Source organism: Cebus imitator, unplaced genomic scaffold, assembly GCF_001604975.1.
Source record: "Cebus imitator isolate Cc_AM_T3 unplaced genomic scaffold, Cebus_imitator-1.0 Scaffold555, whole genome shotgun sequence".
Taxonomy (NCBI): domain Eukaryota; kingdom Metazoa; phylum Chordata; class Mammalia; order Primates; family Cebidae; genus Cebus; species Cebus imitator.
In genome coordinates this window covers 811,630-827,507 of record NW_016107870.1, presented here as the reverse complement: position 1 = coordinate 827,507, position 15,878 = coordinate 811,630, and positions in this window count along the sequence as shown.

Genomic DNA, 15,878 nt, shown 5'->3' with positions numbered 1-15,878 from the left:
TTGTTACCCAGGCTGGAGTGCAATGGTGCGATCTCGGCTCACCGCAACCTCCGCCTCCTGGGTTCAGGCAATTCTCCTGCCTCAGCCTCTTGAGTCACTGGGATTACAGGCACGCGCCACCATGCCCAGCTAATTTTTTGTAGTTTTAGTATAGACGGGGTTTCACCAAGGATGGTCTCGATCTCTTGACCTCGTGATCCACCTGCCTCGGCCTCCCAAAGTGCTGGGATTACAGGCGTGAGCCACTGTGCCCGGCCCCTAGGAGCCTTTTTCATAAACTCAGCGGCTGCCTGCCCTAGGTGGGTGGGGGTTGTGGGCCCAAAGGCTCCCAGCCCATTTTGCGTGAGACCACAGGACTGCAACAGAGCTGAGGCCCTGACGGGGGTCCCTGCCTCCCCATTCAGATCCTGGCGGCGGCCGGGGTCCTGGAGGGCTGTCCACACAGGATGTTGGATGCACTAAGCTTGTTTTGATTCCCCTGAACAGATTCTGCTTAGAGAAGCCTCATCCTCCTGGGGAGCCTCCCAGCTTGATCTGCTTTGGGACTTCTTTGGAAATGGAGGCTTTTCTTTAGCCAGGCCCACCTGCCCTTAGCTTCCTCCACAACAACCACACACACACACACACACACACACACACACAGCAGGAAGTTCTAGAGAGGAGGAGGGGAGAGCCTGGGACCGGATTCTGAGGGGCAGAGGTCAGTGGGCTGGAACCACTGGCCCCCGGGGGTTCCATGCCTTATCCTGTGTCTGGCCCAGTCCCTGACCCCACCAGACCACGGGAGCCCAAGTGCCCCAGAACCCCCAGCTCTGTTGAGACAGGAAAGCATGTGACAGGAAGGGAGCTGTCCCCTCTCCAGAAGATCCCCCAGACTGGACCAGCTGCAGCAGCCATGACCTCTTGCTCCCCCACCCCCATCAGCTCAGGGAAGTGTCCACAAGGTGGGGGGGGCTGTGTCCCTGCTGATCAGTTTGTGGAGGCAACCCCTCCCCTTGGCACCCCAGTGCCCTCCGGGCAGACATCTGAGCGTGCACCCCACCCCCGCAGGGCCTGCCTGTCTCTGAGCCCTTCACCCCTTGGTTCCCACCCTCCCGCACTGGGGCAGGGCTCTCTCCCTGGCCAGTTCTAGGCCTCTCTGGAGGCCCTTGATTTATGCCGCGGGAGACTGCAGAGCCAACCTTGGAGAAGAAAGGAGAGGAGAGAGAGAAAACCAGTCCCAGAGGCCGGAGGGGCAGGAGCCAGGATCAGAGCCCCAGGCAGAGGGCATCCATCAGGGAGTCAGCCCACCACAGCAGTGCCGGACTCAGGGAGGAGTGCCCAGGCCTTGGGAAAACTGAAGCTACCCTGGTGGGTGGAGGAGCTGAGTCTGCACAAACGCCTCTGCTCAGGAAATGGGGTGCAGGGAAGGTGGGGGTGGCTTGGAGCCCAAGGACAGGAGGGGATGCTTCCTGGAGGATGCAGGGTCAGGAAAGGAGCAGAAATGGCCAAGACAGCTGCTGAACATCTGGAGTCGCAGAGAATTAATTACTCAGCGCCCTCAAGGACGGTGGGGTTGGTGGGGAGTGGTGCACACTGCCTTCTCGGTCCTGGCTCCCCCAGGGCCTGTGCTCCAGCCTCTCTCCCGCCTAGGATGGAGGACACCAGTGAGCAGCCCTCCCCAGGGTACCCCCCAACACCCTTCCCAGCACACACCCCTGGGTGACTGTGCTGTATGTGTGGAAGGCTCACCATCCTCCCTGCCTACAAGCACCACCCTGGAGCCTCTGGACCCCCACGCTGGCATCGGCTTCTCCCAGCTGTGCTCCCAGCTGTGGGAATGAGCCAGGGTCCCTCCAGAATCCTTGACGTCACCTACACTGTCAGGGAGGGAGGGGGGACGGCTCCCCACATCAAGGTAAAGTCTGGCTTGGGGGTCAGGAGACCTGCAGGTGCCAGGCATGGTGGGTCAAGCCTACAGTTCCAGCCACTTCGGTGGCTGAAGAGGGAGGATTTCTTGAGGCCGGGGGTGCAGGGCTGCGGTGAGCTCTGAGGGCAATGCTGCGCTTAAAAAAAGTCCTGCTGGCCTGCGTGATGTGGGCTGACTTCTTCCGGGGCAGTCTGCACCATGTCTGCAGACTCCATGTAGGAATGGTAGATTGTCCCCTGGGCCCCATACACACAGTGTGAAGGGCCCGGGCTCACCCCGGCTTTGAAAACTCTAGAGCAGGGTCCTTTCCCTCACTGCAGTAGCCAGTTTCTGATAGAAGGTGAGTGCTTATTGTTGTTACTCAGAATGTAAGATTCTCGTCGCATCCAGTGACACAGGGATGTAAGACAATTAACTGTTCTTTCTACGTTCCCTCCTGGATATCCAGAGTTGCTGGTCTGTCCTTCACACCCTCTCTATCTGCGACAAACATATATGTGCATAGAGTCTTATCTAGGGTCGTCTGTCACTTGCTCGTGCAGAAACAGACCTGGTGTGCACATCGCTCTGCCGCAGGCCTGCTCTTCTCCGAGGTGCGTGCTGAGCTCGCTGCAGACTCGGGCACAGGCCTGCGAATGCCCCGCCTCCCCCCAGGCCTGCGAATGCCCCGCCTCCCCCCGGGAGTTCCTGCCCAGCACCACTGTGTCCACTTCTGCTGCCGGACACACGGGCTCCAGGTCTCTCCCTGCCGCAGACACGCTGCAACGTGCACCGTTGTCCAAGAACCCTAGCTTCTAGGTGCTTCTCTTACAGGCTAGATCTCCAGCAGCGCTGAGCTCAATCCAAGGGGGTGTTCCTAAGCCAAGAGCTTTGCCCCAGTTGCGTTCCACAGTTGTGGTTGTGTCGCCTGTGAGTCTTTGAGGGAGCTTCTCTGCAGGCTCTTACGCCACACCGGCGGCGCCACGCTTTCATCCGTATTTTCATTGGTCCCTCTGTGCTGCGTATTCAGCAAATACCGATCCTGGCCCTTGACCAGGCGGCAACCAGCAGCCATTCCGCCCCGTGAGGTGATCCGCTCCAGCTTTTCCCTCGCTGCCCTACGGAGACCCTCACCTGGAGGGCACACTGTGGCAGGAAGGAGACCACGGTGTGGATCTTGGCCTGTCAGCCCTGGGAGGGCGGTGAGGAGGGGAGGTAGCACTGCCACTGGGCCCTGATGGCTGATGAATGAAAGGGTTGGGGGTCCCTTGGCTCTTGGCCTAAGAGCTGGTTCGGTGCTTCCTGGCCGCTGCACCTGGCCTCGCCAGCCTGTGACCCCGGCAGGCCAGGGGCCCAGCCCAGAGGGTTCAGGACGGGCTTCCCCATAGGAGTCTCTCCTGGGAACTCCAACTCCACAAGGGGCGCCCAGTCCACGGGAGGCACCTAGTCCACGGGAGGCCACAGAGCTTGCCCCTCTTTCCTGGTTCCCAAATCATGGAACCATTGAAAATCCCTCAGGGCGGTGGTCCAAGGACCCCTATGCGTTCTCCCCTCCCTGCCTCTACCGCACCTGCAGCTCGGGTGGTGGGTGGTGGGGATGGGGCCGCAAGCAGGCACAGGCCTTCGGAGTGGTCAGAGGGACTGGGGACCAAGCTGTCCTTCCCTCCCTTCCTCCCTCCCTCCCTGTGCCCGGAGACCCTGGGAGGCATGCCCAGCTTTCGTCAGCAGGGGTGGCTGTCGCTGGCAGCCAAGTCAAGGTCCTGGTGGGGACCCCGGCAGCTTGCCCACCCCCAGGCCTTCCTTCCTGGGGTGCATGGCTCCCACCTGCCAAGCAGGTGGGCTGAAAGCAGGGGTCCGCTAGGGCCTGGCATCTGTGCTGCGAGCCCAGGGATGGGCATCCTTCCAGGCCCTAGATCTTAGGGACCCCCTGGCCCTGCAGCCCGGCTGGGCCTCAGTCCGTGGATGGCCCAGAGTGGAGGAGGAGGGGAGGGGGTGCAGGGAGGGGAGAGCCAGCCCGGAGCAGGAGGGGCCCAGCAAGGCCGCAGACAGACTTCGGACATTCAGGGTCACCGTGAGCCAGGCTCTGGCTGGCAGGAGAGGAGGAAGCTTCCTCCGGGTCCCCACTGCCCTGTGGTCACAGCTGGGAGGAGGGTGGGACTTGGGCTGTGTCTTCCGCACTTCCCGAGCTCGCTCCAAGCGGATCTAGGTTGCAGCCCTGGCGACTCCTTCTAAATCACTTGTGTAGATTAAAAATGGCAACTGTCCCAGAGCTGACCCCAGGGGACCCTGAAAGCTGCCCCCTGCCCCCCAGCACTCTCTGTCCTCTGGGGCAGCTGCTCCTAGGTCCCTGCCCCCAACACCTCCGCCCTGGCCATCCCCTGGGAGCTGGCGCCTGGTCAAGCCCCACCACAGCCCAGAGGCCTGGACAGGGAGCCCCTTCTTCCTTATGGTCCCTCCCCTCCTGCCCCGCGTCCAGTTGGAGATGGGGAGGGAGAAAGGGAGGGAAGGAGGAAGAAAGAGGCTGCCCTGAGGGGTCCTGAAGGGGTGCCCCCACCATGGTTCCTGTGGCCTCTCTAACCGGGACTGACTCCATGGCCAGGCCGCCTAAACCCACAGGCATCCCTAAAGGTGGCCCCTGCCTCAGGACAGGATCTGGGGGCCAGGAAAGCACCTGGGTCTTTGCTCAAGTCCCCCCAGGAAGGCCATGGGATGGGGAGCCGAGTGGCAGAGCAGGGGCTCAGCCAGGGTCCCAGTTACCACTCCTGTCTCCCGCACAAGCCCTGGGATTCAAGCTAACCATGGGGTGGCAGGGGTGGTGTGGGGGGTGTGGCGGGAGGGGGGCTGCCCACCCCACTGCTGCTTTGAAGCTGCCCTGAGAGGAGGGGGCAGCTGCCGGGTTCGTGTGCTCTCCCAGCCCCTCCAGCTGCGTGGGAGCCTGGGTTGACCACAGGGCGGCCAGCAGCTTTTGAAGTGCTGGGGTGCGGCCACAGGAAGTGGGCGGCAGCCCACCCAGGCCCTGAGCCCAACCTCCCCAGGGTGAGCGCTCAGCTGACCAACCAGGCTGGGAGCCCAGGCCTGCAGCCTCCCCTCTGCACTCCAGGTGTGCCTGAACTGGGGACGGCAGCCTCTCCCCCAACCTCTAGGCCCAACAACCCCAGCCCCAGTTTAGCCCAGGCTCCTTCAGGGCGGCAATGGGGCCAGGAACTGGTCCCTCTTCCCTCAGCTAAAAATAGCAGGTCTCAGGCTTTGCGGAAAGCCCCTGGGGCGGGGGAGGAAGGAGCAGCCCGGGAGCTGGGGCTGCAAGGAGGGAGGAGGTGCAGGAAGTGCCCGGGTGCCCTGGCCACCCCAGCAAAGGCTCCTGGTCAGCTGCTCAGCCCCCTGGAAAGTCCCAGGCAGTGCCTGCAACCTGAGTGGGGGCAGGGGCCAGGAAGGTGAGGGTGGCAGGAGTCCCTCACGGTCCAGGTGGGCGTCCCTGTCGGCCAGCTGGTGTCCTTCTGGGCCTGGGTGGATAAAGGAGGGCAGGATGAAGGTGGTTCTCCCTTCTCAGTCCTTCTCTGCATCTGGTGCTGACCTGACCTCCCCACCTTCCTCCTTTGGCACCCTAACGAGAATCGCTGATTCAGCAGACATGTACTGAGGGCCGCTGGGTGAAGCAGTGGCCAGTCGCATCCTTGCCCTCAGGGTGTTTGCTGTGCACAAGTAGGGATTTAACCCAAAGAAGGGTTTTATTTATTTTATTTTTATTTTTTATTTATTTATTTTTTTGAGACGGAGTCTCGCTCTGCGGCCCAGGCTGGAGTGCAGTGGTGTGATCTTGGCTCACTGCAACCTCCACGTCCCGGATTCAAGCGATTCTCCTGCCTCAGCCTCACGAGTAGCTGGGACTACAGGCACCCACCACAATGCCCGGCTAATTTTTGTATTTTTAGAAGAGCTGGGGTTTCTCTATGTTGGCCAGGCTGGTCTCAAACTCCTGACCTAGATGATCTGCCCGCCTCAACCTTCCAAAGTGCTGGGATTACAGGTGTGAGCCACTGAGGCTGGCCATTTTATTTTTAAATTTTATTTATTATTTAGAAACAGAGTCTTGTTCTGTTTCCCAGACTGGAGTGCAGTGGCATGATCTCTGCTCACTGCAACCTCTGCCTCCCAGGTTCAAGCAATTCTTCTGCCGCAGCCTCCCGAGTAGCTGGGATTACAGGCTTGAGCCATCATACCTAGCTAATTTATATATTTTTTGGTAGAGACAGGGTTTTGCCATGTTGCCCAGTCTGGTCTTGAACTCCTGACCTCAGGTGATTCGCCAGCCTCAGCCTCCCAAAGTGTTGGGATTACAGGCATAAGCCACCCTGCCTGGCCTAATTTTTGTATTTTTGGTAGAGACAGGGTTTCACCATGCTGGTCATGGTGGCCCAGGCTGGTCTTGAACTACTGACCTCAAGTAATCCACCCACCTTGGCCTCCCAAAGTGCTGGAATTACAAGTGTGAGCCACCACGCCTGGCCTAATTTTTGTATTTAGTAGAGACGGGGTTTCACTGTGATGGCCATGGTTGGCCAGGCCAGTTCTCGAACTCCTGACCTCAGATGAGCCACCCACCTCGGCCTCCCAAAGTGCGTGAGCTGCTGAGCTCGGCCAAGAAGGGTTTTGCAGGGAGCAGACACCAGCAGCTGCCATCCTGGAGGGGAGGTGCATCAGGAGCTGAGAACAGAGAGACGGGTCCAACTAGCCCTGTGGGTTAGGCTATGGACTTGGGGCTGACCCTGGGAGAGGCCCTAGGGCCGAAGGCCTAAGAATGGACTGAGGCCTGAGGCTTGAGGCCAAATGGCTGGGACCTTAGGGGCAGGGTGGAATGAGGCTAGGGAAGGGGAATGGGAAGATAGCTAGGGCTTTGCAAACTGGGGCAAGGAGTTGGAAAGGAAGCCACTTCTAAGGAGCCCCTGAAAATGTCTCGGCTAGAACATTTCCCGGCTTCTGTGCATTTTGGAGAGGTAACGGGTGCTAAGTGCAGGGAATGGCTGAACACACAGGACCATCCAGAGACTCTGTCCTGAGTGCTTGGGAAAGGCCACGGTGTACAGCAGGGGTGGGGGGTTGAGGGGGTGGGAGGGGTGAGTGGATAGATGTCTCCGTTTGCCAGGTGTGGACGCGCCCCAGGAGCAGGGTGCAGCAAAATGTCCAGACGTGGGTTTTGGGTGGCCCCCATCTTCCTGGCTTGATTTTCCCAACAATGGGCAGTGGTTTAGGTGCTGGCAAGGCTGGCGTTCTCAGAAGGGCGCCACGAAAGGGCGTTCTCAGAAGGGCGCCACGAAAGGAGGGACATTTGAAGACTTCCCACATTTTCGGGAGAGTGACTAAGGGTGGACCACAAAGTCTGAGCTGGATAAGAAGGAAGCAGAGAAGGGGGAAGGCTGCTGTTTCAGAGAAAGGGGGGTTGTCCCCGGAGCCGAGTGGAGCGGTTGGGGTGAGGTGGGCAGCAGCGTGACAGTGGGGAAGGGGCAGTTGTGCCACACAGGGAACTGGAAGTAGGCATTTCGGAGGGTTTGGTGACAGCCGGCTCCAAGGTGTGAGTGAGCGTGGGTATCTGCAGTGAGGGGAGGCGGAGGAGCCATAGGACATCTCCCAGGCGAGTTTAGGGTTCAGGGAGGGAAGGAGGAGGAAGGAGGAAGGAGGAAGGAAGGAGGAAGGAGGAGGAAGGAGGAAGAGGGAGGAGGAAGGAGGAGGAAGGAGGAAGAGGGAGGAGGAAGGAGGCATCCCCAGCCTGCCTGAGGTCTTCCCCATCCCAAGCAACCACCACCAGCCACATCACTGCTGACGGCGCTGGCGCCGCCACCTCCCCGCAGCCGCATCAGCGTCTTGGGTGGTGCCTCCAGCCCACTGTCACGCCTCCTTCAGCATCACCAGGACCCACCGTCCTGGCCCCGCCGCCGTTCGCTCCTTCACTCAGTGGGTCCTGTCTGTTCAGAAGAACCCTGGGGGAGGGGTCTTTGCTTTTCAGGTGCAGCCATGGGGTCAGGGGGTGACCAAAACATAGAGACCCAGAGGCCGGGCACAGTGGTCACGCCTGTAATCCCAGCCCTTTGGGAGGCCAAGGCGGGTGGATCACGAGATCAGGAGTTTGAGACCAGCCTGGCCAACATGGTGAAACCCCGTCTTTACTAAAAATACAAAAAATTATCCAGGTGTGGTGGGGGGGCGCCTGTAGTCCCACCTACTTGGGAGGCTGAGGCAGGAGAATCACTTGAACCTGGGAGGCGGAGGTTGCAGTGAGCTGAGATCTCGCCACTGCACTTCAGCCCCAGGCAACAAAGTGAGACGCCATCTCAAAAAAAAAAAAGAGAATCAGAAAAGGAAATGCAGAATGACTTCACATCCCACTTGCAGGATTTACTCAAAACAGATGAAACACGTCCACATGAAGGCTTGTCTGCATGTTTGTAGCAGCAGCGCTCCTGAAATTGGGAACGCCAAGTAACCATCAGCCCGTGAGTGGATAAGCGAACCGTGCCTCATCTGTACAGTGGAAGACAAGGCCAAGGTTCCGGGGTGAATCCCAAAAGCAGGATGCTAAGTGAGAGAAGCCACACACAAAAGCCACATGCTTAGGGCTTCGTGTATGTGAAATCCTAGCCAAGTCCCAACGTCCAAGCTCTTTGACTAGGATGCTTAAAATTGGGGAATACCATTGTACGTAAATTATACTTCGATAAAACTCAAGTTTTAAAAACGTAAAGATTTTGAGTGGAACCACAAAAAACACAAGGTTACAGGAAGTGGAGGAAGGAGAGGGCGCCCCGGACAGGTATCACCTGGAGTGCGCCTCACTTCGGGCACCATTCCTCTTGTATGGACACCAGGCAGCAGGAATCCTGGGCTATGCGGTGACTGCACTTAAGATCCCCTCTGGGAATTTTAAGTCCTAGGGAAACTGAGGCAAATTGAGACTGAAGCTCTGTGTTCAGGTCATTCTTTTTTTTGCTCTATCCCCTAGACTGGAGTGCAGTGGCGCAATCTCAGCTCACAGCAACCTCTGCCTCCCGGATTCTAGTGATTCTCATGCCTCAGCCTCTGGAGTAGCTGGGATTACAGGTGCCCGCCACCACACGCGGCTAATTTTGTTGTTGCTTTTTGTATTTTTAGTAGAGATGGCGGTTTCGCCTTGTTGGCCAGCCTGGTCTCAAACTCCTGACCTCGTGATGCACCACCTTGGCCTCCCAAAGCATTGGGATTACAGGCGTGAGCCTCTGAACCCGGCCGAAGTCATTCATTTTAAAGTTTGCTTTTAGATGACAGCATCGTTTCCTGCTCATGTGGTTGGGATGGACAGGCAGACGTGTTCACAGATGACCAGCAGCTCACGTGTTGGGCGTGAGGCTGAAGCCAGGAGACTGATGTGGGAACAGGGGTGGAGCCCTCCAGGCCTCCCAGACTGGCAGGGTCTGATGGGTCCTGGCTAAACGGGTGAGGTGAGCGCCTGAGTTCCTTCTCCTCTTGGTGCCCTGAGGCCCCTCCAGGTCCCTCATCTCCCAGGGCAGTGAGCGGGGGCCAGGCCCTGCCACTGCTTAGGCCCCAGGAACTGGGGTCCCCATGGCCATCACCCCAACCCACTGTCCCTGGGATTCCTGTCTTGGGCCAGGGCCAGCCTGAGGCCTCTCCTGCAGGTGGTGACCCCAAGATTTGCCTGGAGGAGAGGCCCCGAGGGTGAATGCTGAGGACAAACCCAGGCCTGCTGGTCCCTTCCATGCACCTGGGGCCCTCAGAATGGATCAGCCTGGTGGGGAGACCGTTCCACACCAGCCATGGCGGGGCCTCATCTGCTGCCGCCTCCAGCCCCCACGGGGGTGACCTGGACAGGCCATGGACACTGCTGGCTGAGGGTGGAACTGCTGAGCCCCAGGCCCCAGTGACCTTTTCCCCTGTGGCCTTGCCCAGGGCCGGGAACCTCCGGACTGGGCGTCCTGTGTCCTGCGGAGAGGATGTCCTATCCCCTCCCCTGCCCTCCAGCTCCTCCTGGAGCTCCCCTGGGCCTCCTGGGGTGGAGGTGGGTGTGAAGGGCAGGGGCTGGAACTGGAAGCCAGCCCTGGCCTTCACCCTGGGACCCGAGCCCCAATTCTCCCAGGCCCCAGCTCCCTCCTCCTGCTGGATCCGCAGGGACACAGCAGCCCCCGCCCAGCACCTGGGGTTTTTCCAGGACTGAATCCAATTCCTCAGTGGGGTCAGGGGGCAGTTGCTCCAGGGAACAAAGCCTGGGGGAGGAGAGGGGAAGTGGGGGCGGGAGAGGAAGGGGCCGGCCGAGCACATTCTGAGGTCAGCTCTCCGCGGCCTCCCCTGCCCCTGTCCTCTCTCAGGGCTTCCTGCCTGAGATTGTGGGGGGCAAGCATGGGGGACGGGGAGGCCGCAAGCCCGCTCTTCCCTGGGAAGGGTGTGGAGACCCTGGAGCTCAGTGGGCCTCAGGGACCTTGGGTTGGCACTGGGGAAGGCCCAGAGCAGGCGAGTGGGCAGCTCCACCCCCAGCTTCCCCCACCTCAGCCTCTGGGTGTGACCGGAGGGTCCTCCCCACAAGCCCCACAGCTGGTGTCTCTGGGCGTCTGTGCCTGTGTGGGGCTGGCCTCCAGGGCATTTGAGCCTCCAGGCATCTGGTGAGGTCTGCCAACAGCGTCAGTCAGTCCACACATCTGCCCCTGTGTCCTGAGGCTCCATGCACCTAACACACTCCTGAGCTGTCCCTGGGCAGAGTGTGTGTGTCTCTGTGTCAGTGTCTGTGTGGCAGAGTGTGTCTACGTGCACCCTGAGGTGTGGCTTTTTGAATTTGTGTCCCAGGCTTGTGTCTGAATCTTGGAGTATCGGTGTGGCCTCTGTGTGACTAGATTTACAGGGTGGAATGCTGTTTCTCCTCTAAGGTCAAGGATGACCAGCACACCCCCACCGCCAGCCGGCCAGAAAGCTGGAGCCCAGCGAGGGGTGGAAGCTGAAGGCAGCTGCAGCTCCTCCCTCCTCCCCAGGCCCTGCAGGCTCAGTCCACCTTCAGCTCCAGGGCTGCTCTGCCAAGTTAAAAATAGCCCCGGGGCCTCTGGAAGTGGAAGGGGTGGGATGGAGGGAGGAGAGCAGGAGGCATCCTGGTCGACCAGCCGAGGGAGGTTTCCCTGGGTCCCTAGCCAGAGCTCCACGGCTGGCTCTAGCTGGGTGAGCCCCACATCCGCAGCGCCCACCTGCATGGCTGTGGGACACCCCCACCCCACAAGGCTCCTCCAGGCTCTTCCAAGAAAGGTGGAGCAGACCCTGGGGCGTCAGCCTGGCTGCCCTGCTCTGAGCTCAGCCCCACCCACACCACCCTCAGGGGCGGCTCTCTCCTGCCCCCTCCTCTGGCTCCCTCCATGAAGGGTAGGGGGAATGACCTGGCCTTCTCTCCCTGGCTCTTGGCCCAGGCTGGCTTCAACTTCCCTGGAGGGAGCAAGGTCGCCTCAGGGGCTGGGCCCAGGCGGGACAGGACCGGAGGAAGGCAGGACTCAGGGAACATTCCTCGCTCTGGAGGGGTCAGGGACGGTTTCTGCTTGTGTGTGTAATTTATTTTTTTGAAATGGAGTCTCAGGCCTGGCTCAGTGGCTCGCGCCTATAATCGCAGCACTTTGGGAGGCCGAGGCGGGTGGATCACGAGGTCAAGAGATCGAGACCATCCTGGTCAACACGGTGAAACCCCGTCTCTACTAAAAATGCAAAAAAAAATTAGCTGGGCATGGTGGCGCGTGCCTGTAGTCCCAGCTACTCAAGAGGCTGAGGCAGGAGAATTGCCTGAACCCAGGAGGCGGAGGTTGCGGTGAGCCGAGATCGCACCATTGCACTCCAGCCTGGGTAACAAGAGGGAAACTCTGTCTCAAAAAAAAAAAAAGAAATGGAGTCTCGTTTTGTTGCTCAGGCTGGAGTGCAGTGGCACGATCTTGGCTCACTATAACCTCCTCCTCCTGGGTTCAACTGATTCTCCTGCCTCAGCCTCCCGAATAGCCGGGACTATAGGCGCCCGCCAGCACCCCTGGCTAATTTTTGTATTTTTAGTAGAGACGGGGTTTCACCATATTGGTCAGGCTGATCTTGAACTCCTGACCTTGTGATCCGCCCACTTCGGCCTCCCCAAGTGCTGGGATTATAGGTATGAGCCACCTCGCCTGGCTCACGTGTGACTTTTTTTTTTGAGATGGAGTTTCACTCATTACCCAGGCTGGAGTGCAATGGTGCAATCTCGGCTCACTGCAACCTCTGCCTCCCAGGTTCAAGCAGTTCTTCTGCCTCAGCCTTCCAAGTAGCTGGGATTACAGGCACGTGCCACCACGCTAGGCTAATTTTTGTATTTTTAGTAGAGACGGGGTTTCTCCATGTTGGTCAGGCTGGTCTTGAACTCCCGACCTCAGGTGACCCACCCACCTGGGCCTCCCGAAGTGCTTGGATGACAGGCGTGTGTGTAACTTTGTATTGAAGTGTCACATACATGCAGAAGAGAATATCCATCCCATGTATGCGGCTTCCTGAATTTCCATAAACTGAATGCCTCTTGTCGCCAACATCTGGATCAAGAAAACAGGACACTGCCACACCCAGGAGGCCCTCAGGCACAATGCCCCGGAGGCCTTCATTCCTGGACTCCATCCACCTGCACTGGCCCTGCCTGTTCCTGAACCTGATCCCTGCTGGGCACCAGCTCTGCCCGAGATTCTCGCCTCTGACGCCAGCACAGGGTATTGAAGGTGGCTCCTGCTGGCTGCAGTCACTGTCCCCTGGATGACAGGCCACACCCAGCATTGATGGACATTTGCATTTTTCCTGGTTGGGGCCATTATGAATAGGGTAGCTTGGAACATTCTTGCTTGTTTTTTGGTGAACCCGAGTATGGACTCCCACTGGGCACAGCCCTAGCGGTGGAACTGCTGGTGAACTGCCTGCAAATTCCTCTGGGCCGCTGCTGGGGGAGCCAGGAATGCTACCCCAGAGGATGCTGGCATTTGCTGTGATTTCAGGGAGTTCACACCCCACCCCGGGCCTGAACCCTGAACCCACACCCTACCAGGTCCCTCCAGCCTTTGCAGTCTGCTTGTCTCTGGTGGGGCAGGGCTTGGACTGGGGTCCCCCAATTGGGACGGGCAGCGCATGTGTGCCCTCCACCAGGCCGGGCACACCCAGAGGAGGCGCCCATCCCGGAGGCCCACACCCACCCTTCCTTCCTCAGGAAAACCTGTGGACTGATAAGGCCTCCAGTCTCTGGTTTTCAAAACCACCCCGGCACCAGGACCCCCCAAGGGAGGAGGGGCCAGAGCCCGCTCAGCCTGTGGCAGGAGGGCCTCACGCAAGGCTCCAGGAGAAGGAAGCCCTGAGTATCCTGGGTCTGGGAGCTTTGAGGCAGGGGTGGCCAACTCAGGTGGAATGGCCACTCCTTCCTGTAGCCCCACCCCTGGACAGGGCACCCCCCAGGCCTTGGCCAAGGCTCCAGTCCCCCTCCAGTCCCTCAGCCTAGGTTTTCCCTTTGATGCTACCTGATCCTGTACTGGGATGGACCCTCAGGGGCAGGGGGCCCAGATGAAGAACCCTCCCAAGTCTTGCTCACCACCCACTTATCTGCCTAGCTCCTTTTCTCCAGCTCAGCCTTCTTCTGGGGTCCTTTAGCCCCTAGGGCTCCCAAGCAGCCAGGGATCAGTCACCTCGAGCCCAAATCCCAACAAGACATGCAAGTGCAGCCACAGCCAGGGAGGGGCCCTCAGTCCCCACCACGCCTGCCCCTCAGCCCTCACTTTGCAGTTGCCGACCCCCTTAGGGTAACAATCCCCACAAGAAAGGCTGTGCTTCTGGGGCTTCCTCCACGAGGTGGGTTCTCCTCATGCAGCCTAGTACTCAGAGCAGTGGGAGACTCGCCCCACCCCACGGCAGCTGGTAACTCCAGTTCCAACCCGGACAGCTCCAGAGCCCTCAGGACTCAGGGCCACACAGGCCACACAGGTGGGGTTGTGGATGTGGGGCTCACCCTGCTAGAGCTGGCCGGCTGGCATTGAAACACTGGCTCAGGCCCTGGGGAACGGGCCCGAGGTTGGGCAGCCATGATGCCTCCAGCTCTCCTCCCTCCACCCCACCCCTTCCACTTCCAGAGGCCCTGGGCTATTTTTTTCTTTTTTTTTTCCTCAAGATCAAGTCTTCCTCTGTCACCCAGGCTGGAGTGCAGTGGCACGATCTCAGCTCACTGCAACCTCCGCCTCCGTGTTCAGGCAACTCTCCTGCCTCAACCTCCTGAGTAGCTGGGATTACAAGCGCACACCACCACACCCAGCTAATTTTTGTATTTTTAATAGAGATGGGGTTTCACCATGTTGGTCAGGCTGGTCTCGAACTTCTGACCTCCTGATCCGCCTGCCTTGGCCTCGCAAAGTGCTGGGATTACAGGTGTGAGCCACCAAGACTGGCCAATTTTTGTGTTTGTTGTAAAGACTGGGTCTCACCATGTTGCCCAGTTTGGTCTCAGACTCCTGTGGTCAACCTCCCAAAGTGCTGGGATTATAGGCGTTCTATTTTCATTTCAGATGTTTTCTTCTCTCATCAGACTGTGCTAATCCAGAAGGGACCCTGGAGTCTGAGTTGTGTGGGACATCTGGGCAGGGAATATCACCTGCTTGAGGGTGGAGGCTTTAGCCAGAGCTGTGCAGAAGAATGGGCTAGTCTTACCTGACCGGGGCTGCGGGTCACCCTGTTCCATTTTGATGGGGACGCAGAGTCCAGAGAACAGATTCTGCCGTCCCAAACCCCACCCAAGGTAGAGAGAGAGTCCTGGGTCAGGTTATAATCTGGACGGGGTGCTATGTCTCTGTCCTCTGGAAGCAGCTTGTGGAAGCCCACCCAGGGCTTATGTGTCCTATAGATGTGGCTCTGCCCTCGCCCTACACAAGGGACCTCTGAAACTCAAACAGGGAAGAGGAAGCAGTGCTCTGGTGTCCCCTCACCACTGCACAGTCTCCCCGGACCCCTGGAGGTCCCGGCTCTGCTCCCTCTGGCTTCCTCCAGGGGCTTCCCAGCCTCCTCCCGGCAGGATGCACCTGCAGCCCTGGCCTCTCTCCTCCAGCCTGGGTACCACATCCACAAGCCTGTACTTTCTGCACCATGAACCACCTGCCATCACCCACGGCCTGTGAAGAGAGGCCGGCCCTCCTCTGACTTCTCTGCCGTCTCCTACAATCCTGATGCATGTCAGCCCCACACCCTGGAAATTCATCTGACTGATCCTATTAAATCAAGTCTGTCTCTATTTGTAAAGTCCTAACAGGGGCCAGGTGTGGTGGCTCATGCCTGTCATCCCAGCACTGTGGGAGGCTGAGGCGGGTGAATTACCTGAGGTCAGAGGTTCAAGACTGGCCAACACAGCGAAACCCTGTCTCTACTAAAAATACAAAAATTAGCCAGGCGTGGTGGTGCATGCCTGTAATCCCAGTTACTTGGTAGGCTGAGGCAGGAGAATCGCTTGAACCCAGGAAGCAGAGGTTATGGCGAGCCAACGTCAAGCCACTGTACTCCAGCCTGGGCAACAGTGTGATGCTCTTATTTATTTCAATAAATAAATAAGTAAATAAATAAATACAGCCTGACCAACATGGAGAAACCCATCTCTATTTAAAAATTAAAAATATTAAAATAAATAAATAAATAAACTCCTAATAGCATCTTCAGCCCAAGGAAAAGCCCAGAAGCCCTGGCTCGGCAGCCAGTTGTTGGAAACTGGCTCATTCCCTGTGGTCCCGGCAAGGCCACCGAGCCTCTCTGCACTCCCCGTGTCATTCCCCGTGGTCCCGGCAAGGCCACCGGGCCTCTCTGCACTCCCCGTGTCATTCCCCGTGGTCCCGGCAAGGCCACCGGGCCTCTCTGCACTCCCTGTGTCATTCCCCGTGGTCCCGGCAAGGTCACCGGGCCTCTGCTACACTCCCCGTGTCCTTCCCCGTGGTCCCGGCAAAGTCACTGAGCCTCTGCT